Source organism: Zingiber officinale, chromosome 6A (assembly GCF_018446385.1).
Source record: "Zingiber officinale cultivar Zhangliang chromosome 6A, Zo_v1.1, whole genome shotgun sequence".
NCBI lineage: Eukaryota > Viridiplantae > Streptophyta > Magnoliopsida > Zingiberales > Zingiberaceae > Zingiber > Zingiber officinale.
In genome coordinates this window covers 47684456-47697469 of record NC_055997.1, presented here as the reverse complement: position 1 = coordinate 47697469, position 13014 = coordinate 47684456, and the positions used below count along the sequence as shown (strand labels likewise).

General features: G+C 41.6%; 1 long non-coding RNA gene across 2 annotated transcripts; it reads right to left on the bottom strand.

The window, feature by feature from the left end:
• Positions 1 to 213: 213 nt before the first annotated feature.
• LOC121993923 lies at positions 214 to 1326 on the bottom strand. Of its 2 annotated transcripts, XR_006115491.1 has the most exons (4): positions 809 to 1326; positions 572 to 674; positions 390 to 468; positions 214 to 279 (listed from the first exon to the last, which is right to left on the bottom strand). It is a non-coding gene; the product is annotated as an uncharacterized LOC121993923 (long non-coding RNA). The 2 variants fall into 2 exon arrangements; XR_006115492.1 differs by lacking the exon at positions 809 to 1326 and having other exon boundaries at positions 565 to 638.
• Positions 1327 to 13014: the final 11688 nt, after the last annotated feature.

The following is a 13014-nucleotide window of genomic DNA, read 5'->3' as shown; positions in this document are numbered from 1 at the left end:
GTACACATGTCAAGTAGGGTATCTAACCAGTCTAGTATATCATAGAGCATGACATGTCACTACCTCTATAACATAAATAATAAACAGGTAACAAACAATACATGCTCGGAAATAAATAGTGACATGTCGATGCAGATATAATCATAATTATTACTACTTGTTAAAATCTACTAAACATATTAACAAGATGTATCAAAATAGATAGGTCAAGGTACCCGCCTCCAATGTAGATCGAGCTAATCAACCTCTATGTCGATGTGCTCATCCCCAATCCGAATCCTATGATAAAATCGTACAATTTAGCTTAAAACAAAATAGCTAAACAAAAATCCTAATCCACATTACACTATTATCATCCTTTATAGACATGCAATAACATCAAGACTCACCCAAATCCGGATGATCTGCCGGTGATCCACTGCCGGAGACAACTTGCTGCTGGTAGACCTGACTGGAGCAAGGTTGGAGCTGTGGATTTCCAGAAACAATTTACCCTAAAGAACATCAATACATCCACAGCTGGGAATTTAAACTCAAATCTAAATCCACAACTTTTAAACTAACCTCTTACCCACAATCAATCATCGAATCTAGCAAGAATATCGTTGTTGACCGGAACAGTGATGTTTAGAGGAGTTCTGGCCAGTGCTTCATGACAGATCCAAGAAAGAAATCTAGTACAACAACTCCAAGAATAAAGAAATGGTCGGAGCAAAAGATCTGTGACCGCGGCTAACCACCTACGACCAATCTACTCTCCGGAATTGAATCCCTCTACAAGGAAAACATCAAGAGTGAAGGCACTGACCTATGCAAAAATCGGCTGAAATGGTAGGGTCTGAAGGCCGAAGATGCAGTGCACAGAGTTGCGAGACAAGAGATCAAGGCTAGGGCCGCATCTCCCCTTCTTGTCCGGAAATCCACCTAGGGGTGATGACTCGGAGAGGGAAACGACCGAACGCAACTCAACGATCAGAGGCGGTGACGACTCAGTGGTGAAGATAGGAGAGCTCAAGCCTCTGGTGGTCAGCGATCGGTTGGCGCTGAGGTGTGATTCGGGTGGTGGTGCAGTCGCCGACAGCTAACTTTGGTAATCGACCACACAGCTTGGCGTTGAGGCTCGGTGGTCGCCGGGAACAGCGAGAGGCGATGGAGGGAGGTCGCACGAGGGAGTCGACGGTCGAGTTGGAGCAGATGACGTTGCAAAATCGGGAAGAGGAAGGAGAACGAGGGAAGAAGACGATCGGGCGAGGGATAGGGCACGCGGGTAATAAACGAAGGAAAAGAAAATAAAAAGAAAAGGAAAGGAAAAAAATCCAACTTTGCCTCATTAAAATGGGATAGCTCAAATAAATTTTTCCGGGGCTCAATATTTATCCTCGTAAATTAGTCATACGAGCTCCAAAAAAATTTCGAAAATTTTCTAAAAATTTCGAAATTCCCTTATGGTTATTCGCCCTTTTTCGATATTTTACAGAAGAAGACGGTGCGAGAGAAGGGAAGAAGAAGAAGACGAAGAAATGGGGATGACGTCGGGTGAGAAATGGAGGAAAAGAAAAAGAAAACAAAAAGTAAAAGAAAAATAAAACTTTTCCTTGTTCAATGGGGTATCCTAAATAGATTTTTCGGGGGCCCAATATTTATCCCCATAACCTACGTCATACGGTCTCCGAAAAATTCCCAGAAAATTTTTAAAAATTTCAAAAAATTCCGTTAAGGTTATTCCCCTATTTAATCTTATTATTTTAATTAATTTTTGTTGTCGTATTTTACAAAGTAAGTTAAAATTAAACTTATCAACTAATAGAATTTTTCGAATAATAAAATCGGAACTCAGTTCGATATTACCTGTTCTGATTACCTTAAGTTTTTCGTTGTTGTCAAATGTAATTGACTCTAAATTCTTGAGTTTTAGCTTGGTGAATTTCAATCAGTCTCCAGTTATGCTTCTAGAGTATCCACTATCCAACATCCATTGGTCCAAATAATTATGTTCCTACACATAGAGAATTTGATTTGGATCTAAGTTTGACGAATTGTAAGATAGATTGATTGAATTCAACCCCTTAATTTTTTATCTTATCCTATTTAAGTTGTCAATCATGTTATACCTATGGGTGATCGTTAGATGGTTAATTGAATTTAGTTTAATTTAATTTAGGTTTAATTTGAGTTTGATTTGATTTGGTTTAATTAGTTTTATTTTAATTTGATTTGATTTGATTTGATTAATTTTTAATTTAATTTGATTAGATTTAATTTATTTTGATTTGATTTGATTATATTAGTTTAATTTAATTTTACTAATTTAATCTAACTCTAACTCACCCTTTTCTAGATTATCAATCAGGGAATCTTATGGATTTTATGAGTTGGTTATTTTAATCTTTAATTTAGATTAAAATCTAAGGATTGATTTACATTTGAATTAGACTAAGGTTTAACAGTTCGTCAATTAAATATTTATTTCAATAATTAGCTTCCAGGCTGTGACGAGGCACCATGCCTTCTTGGATATTGGAATAACAACTACTTTTAGACAAAGTTTTCAAAAGAAATTAAATATTTAATTTTTTTCCTGAGAATCCTTATTCTAACTAAACAAGTAGAGATGTAAACGAGCCGAACCGAGCCGAACAGTATCAGGCTCGAGCTCGGCTCGTTTAAGTTATATTCGGGCTCGAGCTCGGCTCGAGCTCGAATCGAGCTTTTATCACAAGGCTCGAGCTCGGCTCGTTTTAGAATTATCAGGCTCGCAAACAGTTCGAGCTCGGCTCGTTATTAGCTCGATTATCAAAGTTAACGAGCCTAACTCATTAAGTGAGCTCGGACTCGTTTTCGGGCTCGTTTAGAGCCCGTTTTTTGCTCGTTTTAGAGCTCATTTTTGACTCATTTTAAGGCTCGTTTTAGAGCTTATTTTTTTGGCTCGTTTTAGAGCTCGTTTTTTGGCTCGTTTAAGGCTCGTTTTAAGGCTCGATTTAAGACTCGTTTTAAGGCTCGTTTTTTTGGCTCGCGAGCTTATAAATGAACATGTTCGCGAGCTCACGAGCCGAATATCCTTAAGCTCGAGCTCGGCTCGATAAAACTGTCGAGCTCGAAATCGAGCTCGAGCTCGGCTCGATAAGATAAACGAGCGAACTCGAACGAGCTTTTTACCGAATCGAGCTTCGAATAGCTCACGAACCGTTTGGTTCATTTACATCCCTATAAACAAGTGTCAATCAAGCTTGAGTCCTTATCTACCCTAATTTAGTCAAGTATAAGGAAAGCAATAAATCAAATATTAAATAAATTTATTTAATAAAGATGATCTTTCTATTGGATCCCCCGGATCATAGCCTCGATAAAGTCTATCAAGGTAATGAATTTGATCATTAGGGATTCAATATTGGTCAAGGCAACTTGATTAATCGGGTTGGATTTGTGGACTCATGCTTGGACTATTTTTTTATTTGTTCAATTAACAAGAGACAAGTAGGATTTAAATTTACATTTGGCTTTATACCCAAGTCCGGATCAGTTGTATACAGTTCTTTATTTTTCAAGAATTAGTTCAAGGTTTTTGGAACCCCAAGTGAACCGTTCCAATGAGTCCCTAAGTTCCTTGTCTTTCAAGTTAGAATTTTCTTCCTCAAGTTATTGAACTTGAGTTGAAGTTCCATCTTGAACCGATTTAGACAAGGAGCTTGGGTTAGTTACTTCCTTGAGGGCTTTGACCTCCTCTTGAAGTGACTTGACTCGAAGGTTGGACTTAGCTAACTTTCTCGATAAGTAGGAAATTAAGTTATCCGATCTAATTAAAGAGATAATTACATTGGTTTAGAAACCTTCTGAACCGGATACGGATCCATGGCTTTGCTCAGACTTAGGTTCTGATTCTATCTCAGACTCGGATCCAATGTCTTGCTCTCGGGTCGGGAGTGCTAGGAAGCTTGTCTGTTCGAGATCTTCATCGGAGTCTTCCGATGATGATTCATCCCACGTTGCTTGTAGCACCTTCTTTTTTCATTGCTTCTGTACTTTCTTCTTGTTTGGATAGTTTACCTTGATGTGTCCCTTCTTTTTATAGTCGTAGCAAGTGACTTCAAACTTTGTTTTCGAGTTTGGGTTTGGTTACGTCATCTTTGACTGGATCACCTTTTTGATCGCGCATTTTGTGAAGCCCTTCTTTTTCTTGTACAATTTTTGTACAAGGTTGATGAGCTTGGTGGTGATCTCATCGTCATCTTTTGAGTTTGATTCGTCTTAGAGATTGGGTTTGGTTCGGCGCATGATTTTTGGTTCCTGCCTTCTGCTTGTACCTGCTGTTGATACAGTCTGACCTGGCTGTTGTTTTGATGTTGACACGGATTTAAGTTTGTATCAGATGTTAATTAAACTCGGTTTGATTAATGATCAAGGGTGATCAAGTGGAAGGGAAAAGTCCAAGTTGGAAACTTGGCACGCGAAGTCGGAGAGGGCTCGGTAGCTCGTTCTCCGGACTAGGTCAGAGAGGGCTCGGTAGCTCGTTCTCTGGACCTGACGAAGTCGGAGAGGGCTCGGTAGCTCGTTCTCCGGACTAGGTCAGAGAGGGCCCGGTAGCTCGTTCTCTGGACCGGACGAAGTCGGAGAGGGCTCGGTAGCTCGTTCTCCGGACTAGGTCAGAGAGGGCTCGGTAGCTCGTACTCGGACCAGGCCGAGAGGGCTCTGAGCTCGTTCTCCGGACCGGCGAGTCGGAGAGGGCTCGGTAGCTCGTTCTCAGGACCGAGAGGCCTCGGTAGCTCGTTCTCTCGACCGGACGAAGTCGGAGAGGGCTCAGTAGTTCTCCGGATTAGGTCGAATGATTCCATGGTACATTGGATCGGTCGACAGACCGATCATGATGGATCGGTCGGCAGACCGATCCAAGGAAACTAAGTTTCCATGGATCACTCAGTAGCACACTAATCTGATCGGTCCAGACCGATCAGAAACACCAAGAGCACATCGAGGTAATCTGATCGTCCCAGACCGATCAGAAACACTCAAGAGCACATCGAGTGCAATCTAATCGGTCTTCGATCGATCAGAGATGGTATTATAAGAGAAGAAGGCGGGGATCGGCCGTGGAGACCGATCCACTGCCTGATCGGTCTCCACGACCGATCAGACAAGCCGTGGACCGATCAGGATATGTCCTCGATCCCATGGATCGGGTGACCGATCCACACACACAATCAGATTTGTTTCTGCGATTCCTCCACTGCATTTGATCTGCCTGATTTATATAACCCTCTGTGCTATTAGCTTTTGAGTTTGCAGGATCACAGATATCATTCCAAGCCTAATTTCAAATTAAGTCTATAAGAGGAATACGATAAATGGCCTTTCTGCTGTGATTCGCGGCGCATGGTGCATTTGAGGCATCAACGGCTACTGGTGTGATCTGGCTGTGATTCGCTTGACTCCTGGTGATTGGTTCGAGCTCAGAAGACACCAGTGAAGACTGTGATTTCATTGGTGTGAGTTCAGAGAACCAGTAAGGAGGAAGAGGGATTGGCTGCAGCGATGATTCTGTGCAGATTGACCACGATCCGTGACAGCAGAGGACAGGGGCTTAAGAAGCAGTAAAAAGGGAGAGGAAAGAACAACAAGAAAATGAGAAAGCAAGAAAGTTCTGTTGATCGTTGAGGTGTGCTAAGTTCTTGAGCTCTCGGGTGAGAAATTGCTGTCTGTGAGTTCTCTGTTTCTACTGATCATCGCGTGGTTGTAAGCGATAGTTCATTCTTCCTTGCCATCGAGCTCTGTAAGTCTTGTGCTTTAACATATATATTTCTTGAGACTTTGTGGAGAGGTTACTCCACCGAGAAGGAGGATCTTTAGCCGGAATTTTTCCGGGGTGCGATCTACCGAAGATCGAGGGCTCGTCCACCTTACGGACACGCCGAGGAGTAGGGGCAAGTTATCCCCGAACCTCGTAAATCCTTGTGTTAGTGTGCTTGTTTCCTCCTTGTTTTAGTTTCCTAATTCTGCTGTGCTAACAAGTTTCTTTGTAGAAATTTGTGTTTAAGTTTTTAAGAGGCTATTCACCCCCCTCTAGCCATCTAAGATCCTAACAAGTGGTATCAGAGCCTGGTGCTCTTCATCTGGACTAACATCCAAAGGAGCAAGAAGATGGCCATGAAGGAAGGATTCAGCACCAACAGACCACCCTTCTTCGATGGAGCAGATTTCCAGTATTGGAAGAGCCGCATGGAGTATTACCTCAAGACTGATATCTCCATGTGGTTCTCGGTCAAGGAAGGATTCACACCACCGAAGGACGAAGAAGGTAAGGAACTCGATTCATCGAGGTGGTCTACCGAACAAACTCGTAAAGGGCAAGCCGATGCCAAGGCGGTAGTCACCTTACAATGTGGGATTGCCAAGGACCAACTCGTCAAGGTAGGTCCATTCTCGAGTGCAAAAGATTTATGGAACAAGCTTATCGAGCTCCAAGAAGGAACTCGAGATTCTCGGATAGCCAAGAGGGACCTATTCTTGAATCAACTACAAAATCTCACCATGAAGGAAAACGAAACGGTAAGTGAACTACATGGGAGGTTCAAGGAAATCATCAATGGTCTACATTCCGTGGATGAACGCGTGGAGAATCGCGATCTAGTAAGGTACGCTCTTAAATCCTTTCCAAGGAATGCCTTGTGGTCATCTATGGTAGATGCCTACAAGGTTTCCAAGGATCTTTCCATTGTTAAATTAGACGAATTCTTTTGTGAAATGGAACTTCATGAACTTGCTAACAAAGGTCAAAGAGAGAAAGGTATTGCCTTAGTTGCAGGACCAAAGAACAAGGATGGAAGAAGAAAGAGGGAAAAGAAGAAGGAGAAGGAGATTTCTTCATCTACATCCTCCTCCGAGTCTGATGATGAAGGCGGATCATCATCAAGTGAGATGACCAACTTCGTGAGGAGGATCATGAGAAGAAGCCGAAGATACAAAGGAAAAGGTAAACCTAATGATCAAAATATCGATAAGACTAATGTTACATGTTATGAGTGTAGCAAGAAAGGCCACTACCGGAGTGAGTGTCCAAAACTCAAGAAGGAGGAACGGGCCAAAAAGAAGGAGGAAAGAGCCAAGAAGAAGAAAGCTCTCAAAGCCACTTGGGATGAATCTTCCTCAAGCTCATCGGAGGAGGAAGAGAAGAAGGAGAAGAGTACTCGGCAATTGGCACTCATGGCAAGGGAGGAGTCCGAGTCCGAGAGTGATGACTCAAGCACTTCAGCCGCGGCTTCATCATTTTCGGATGATGAAGAGGTAACCTCTTCTCACTTAGAAAAATGTTATAAGACTATTACACATTTGTCTACCTTGCTTAAAAAATCAAAAACAAAAAATAAATCATTAAAAGAAGAAGTAGAAAACTTGAGGGCCCTTAGGGAAGATGAGGTTGATGACCTACATCTAGATGTCCTTGAGGATGAGAACAAGGCCTTGAAGGGTGAGGTTGAGAAACTCAAGAAAATGCTTGAAAAATTCTCAACTAGCTCTAAGACCCTAGACATGATTCTAAATGCCCAAAGGGCGGTCTACAACAAGGCTGGATTAGGATACCAACCTAAGGAGTCTAGCTTTATTTCTTTAGTGTCAAGAACCCAATTTCATAGATCGCATGTTTCTAGGGTTCATGAGACTAGGAAGAAGGTAACAAAGGCATGGGTGCCCAAGTCTTTCATTGTAGATGCATTAGGTCCCAAGATTTGGGTACCTAAAACATCTATCTTTCGTGTCTTGTAGGCATTGGTAAAGGGGGAGCGTCTATCAACTTGGTTTGTTGATAGTGGATGCTCCAAGCACATGACCGGGGACAAGTCACTATTTTCTACCATTCAAAACAAAAATAGAGGTAATGTGTCCTTTGGTAATAATGGTAGCCTTAAGGTTATAGGGGTTGGAGACATTCATATATCCGAATATCTCCAAATCAAGAATGTCCTTCTAGTCAAGGAGATGACTTTTAATCTCCTAAGTGTCAGTCAATTGTGTGATACGGGTTACACAATTGAGTTTCATTCGAGTCAATGTCTAGTCAAAAACATTGACACACTTGACACGGTACTAGTAGGCACAAGGGTAGATAACATTTATCAAGTTTCTTTTAAAAGTGCTACTAATGCTCTTGATAAGTGTTTCATGTCAAAAGAAGAAGAATCGTGGCTTTGGCATAGGAGGTTGGCTCATGTGAACATGAAGAATATCCGGAAGCTGGTCAACAAAGGGTTAGTGCGAGGCTTACCAAGCATCAAGTACCAAAAGATCAAATTGTGTGATGCATGTCAGAAGGGTAAGCAAACTAAAGCGCCTCATAAAGGTAAAAGCGCTGTAAGTACAACCACTGCCTTAGACTTATTACATATGGATTTGTTTGATTGCAGTAATGTTATTTCATTAAATGGAAGTAGATACTGTTTTGTGATTATTGATGACTTTACTAGGTATACATGGACCTTCTTTTTGAAAACTAAGGATCAAACCATAGATATTTTTATTTCCTTTTGTAGAAGAACTGAAAATAAAAAATCAACAACAATTAAAACCATTAGAAGTGATCATGGTGGGGAATTTCAAAATCATAGGTTTTTAGAATTCTGTCAAGAAAAGGGATATAGGCATGAGTTCTCTACTCCAAGGACCCCACAGCAAAATGGGGTTGTGGAGAGAAAGAACCGAGTCTTACAAGAGGCTGCACGAAGTATGCTCAATGAGGACTCACTACCGAGTTACTTATGGGCTGAAGCTGTAAATACAGCTTGCTATGTGCAAAATCGAATCCTGATACATAGGTTTTTAGGAAAGACTCCCCATGAACTTTGGTTTGGAAAACCCCCTACAATTAAACATCTTAGGGTGTTTGGTTGTAAGGTGTTTATTTTGAACACCAAGGACCATCTTGGAAAATTTTCGGCCAAAGCTGATGAAGGGATACTGGTCGGGTACTCGCTCACTAGCAAAGCCTATCGAGTCTACAACAATAGGACTAAATTGATTGAAGAGTCCTCTGATGTAGCTTTTGAAGAAATCCCTAACTTAAATGATCAATCAAGGGATGTAGGAGAAATTCAATTTGAACTTAGAAGGCTAAGTTTGAATGATCGAAACATAGAAAGAGTCGAAGTTGACTCTGATGATGATGAGCAAAGGCAACAAAGAACTCAATCTGATCCTTTACCTGATATTGAGTTCTTGCCTGTGCCTAGTGAGACCATTCATGAGGCACCACCAACACCAAGACAGTCTAGGATAGCCACTAGTCATCCCCAAGACCAAATTGTGGGAGACATCCAACAAGGGGTTAGGACTAGGTCATTCTTTAGAAATGAGTCTAATGAAGTCGCATTGATTTCAGAGATTGAACCAAAATTAGTTGATGAGGCATTGCGCGATCCTGATTGGATCATAACTATGCAAGATGAGTTAGGACAATTTGAAAGGAGCCAAGTGTGTGACTTAGTTCCTAGACCTAAGAAGACCACCATTATTGGAACTAAATGGGTCTTCAAAAATAAGTTAAATCAAAAGGGAGAAGTTGTAAGAAACAAGGCAAGACTTGTAGCCAAGGGCTATAGTCAAGTCGAAGGTCTCGATTATGATGAGACTTATGCTCCCGTGGCCCGATTAGAGTCCATTCGTTTGATGCTAGCTTTTGCTGCACATAGAGGTTTCAAGCTCTATCAAATGGATGTTAAATCTGCCTTCTTAAATGGCTTTATTAAAGAAGAAGTCTATGTTGAACAACCACCGGGGTTTGTGAATACCGAAGCTCCAAACCACGTGTACAAGCTCAAGAAAGCACTTTATGGGCTTAAACAAGCACCACGAGCTTGGTACGAAAGGTTGTCAACATATTTACTAGAAAAGGGTTTTGTAAGAGGCCAAATAGACCCAACACTATTTCTGCGTAGAGATGGTGAAAACATTTTTGTAGCCCAAGTGTATGTCGATGACATAATTTGTGGCTCAAATAACAAGGACTATTTGAATGAATTTATTTCTCACATGGAAAGTGAGTTTGAGATGAGTCTAGTAGGAGAATTGACATTCTTCCTTGGACTTGAAATCAAACAAACTCGAGATGGAATTTACGTCCATCAGAAGAAATACACTCACGAGATGCTCAAAAAATTCAAAATGAGTGACTCTAAGGAAGTATCCACTCCAATGGCGACAAACACTCGTCTTGACAATGATGAGAGTGGGAAACCAGTTGATCTAACGCAATATAGAAGCATGATCGGTAGTCTTCTATATCTCACAGCTAGTCGACCGGACATACTTTTTGCTGTGGGCATGTGCGCTAGATATCAAGTTTGTGCCAAGGAATCTCATTTAACTGCATTTAAGAGAATTCTGAGATACCTTAAAGGCACAATTATAGTAGGTCTTTGGTACCCTCGTACGGAGTCTTTTGATTTGATAAGCTATACCGATTCCGATTATGCTGGATGCAAATTGGATCGGAAAAGCACTAGTGGGGGTTGCCAATTTTTAGGTTCATCGTTGATTAGTTGGTCAAGTCGGAAGCAACATTGTGTTGCTCTCTCCACGACCGAGGCTGAATACATTGCCATGGGAGAGAGTGTATCACAATTGTTGTGGATGATTCACACTCTAGAAGATTATGGACTTTCATATAAAGGAGTGCAAGTGTTGTGTGACAACATTAGCACAATAAACCTAACGAAAAATCCAGTCCATCAGTCTAGGACCAAACACATTGAAGTATGTCATCACTTCATTCGAGATCACGTAGCTAGGGGAGACATTGCACTCACATATGTTGAGTCAAAGTCAAACTTAGCCGACATTTTCACCAAACCCCTTCCGGAAAATGAATTTAGTCATTTAAGGAGAGAATTGGGGATGCGTTTGGCTCAATAGGCCATTAGGATTTCATCATGATCAATAAGGACAACTAAAACTACAAGAGAAATTGGGAAATCAATTTGGGCAACTTGGGGACATCTCACACAAACTATAAGGTTTAACAAATTGTTTTTTGTTTGCTAAATATGGGGTGAGATGCTAGGATCAACCAAATTATTCAAAATGTATCATGCATCCCTTGAATAATTAGGTTGAAGAGACATAAATTGAGTATGGGGAAGGCCATTACATAATTCATGTGTATTTGGCTCCTAGATCTTACTCATATATTCCAACCAAGGAATCTTGGTTGGACCTGTGTTTAGAAATCATCTAACCTTGTTTATGTGTTGATTGATACCCTTGATTGATATCTTCCTGATTTTGATTGAAAATAGGACAAGTTGGTGAAGAAACCTTGACATATTTTGACAAACTTGTAACTACTCATAGCAAGGATAAATTTTGAACCGATAGCCTGAGTCAGATTTATTACCTTGGTTCACTATAGATCATAGTTTCAGCAAACAAACAAAACAAACTTCTCTGGTTTTGAAACCTTGAGATTCAACACATTTGTTATGAAGTGTCTGAAACTTTCGAGCCCTAAATAATTCCAAATCATTAGAGCTCATCATAAGGAAATATTCATTGGTATCACTGAATATAATCTGTGGGCTCTTCAGATTCTAGGTTCTGAACTTGGAAGTTGTTGAACCAAGTTTCAGAGCTTTTAATTTGAAATTGAAATCATCGACTATCGACATCGATCGGTCCAGGACCGATCGTGATGATATCGATCGGTCTCACGATCGATCGTGAGAGTTACACCTCTACATTCGATATCCGATCGGCGGACCGATCGGGGTTCCGCACGATCATCGATCGACTGATCGGTCCGGACCGATCAGAGGTTCCCGATCGGTCTCCATGACCGATCAGGAGGCTCACCTGATCCACCTCTGATCGGTTCGACCGATCAGAGGTTCCCGATCGGTCTCCACGACCGATCAGACCCTCCCGACCGATTCCCTGATCGGTCAGGATTTCTCCTGATCGGACAGCCGTCCGATCCTATGATCTGATCACCCCCTTTAACTTCCCCCAATCCTTCATCCTCTCATTTCACGCCGAAAACCCTAGCCGAACCACTCCTCAGTCCCGACTCTTCTCTCCATCTTCTCCGAAAGCCTCAAATGGCGCCCAGGTAACTTCCTTTCTCTCCGAAATCTGTTCATTTTTGGCATTTTAGCTTCTTTTCACAGTGTATCTCTGTGTGTTGTCTCGATTCTCGACTCTGTGGCTCCCGTGGACTCCCATTTTCCCCGACCATGTCCCATTTTTGACCTATTTAGGAAGAAATCAGCCGGTGAGGGTACGTCTAAGTCATCTGCTGAGAAATCTAAGTCCCAGGCACCCTCCCGACCTCAACCTTCCTCTTCTTCAAGATTCCCGAACCGACAGTTTGAACAAGCGTTTCAACAGAGGACATTCAAGCTGCTCCCATGTCGATCTGTGGATCGAAAGTACATGGATGAGTTTTGTCCCTCTGTATCCGAAACCCTGGCATATTACAAACTTAACTCGTTAGTCTACCTAGAAAGGGACATCAACTATGACCTAGTATCTGAATTCTACAACAATCTTCATCAGGGCAGTGATGGTGCTTATAGAACCAGAGTTGCTAAAAGAACTATCGATTTCTCCATCATAGAATTCTTTGGGTATCTAGGTTGCCGAATGTGTTCAGGAGATCTTTTTTCCATTTATCCTGATTTACCCCATCCTTTACCTCCTCCATTTGATGTCTCACCTGATTCCATCTATGAGTACTTCTTCGGTCATCCTAGACCGGATGGACTGGATGAGTTGGATGTCGAGTTTCCTACTTTTGCGGCTCTGAGACTATCTCCACCTGACTCTATTCTTTTTAAGATAGTCACAAATTGTCTTCTTCCAATCACATCCAAACCTCTAGCAGAGATCCGACCATACCACTACCTGATGCTTTATGGTTTGCGTCGGCGTCTCGACTTTGACATTATGTCCAGCATCTATTCTTCGATCATCTCCTATTCTCAGCCTAGCAGCTCCACCATTTATATGCCTTATGGGCATATAATTACAGATTGG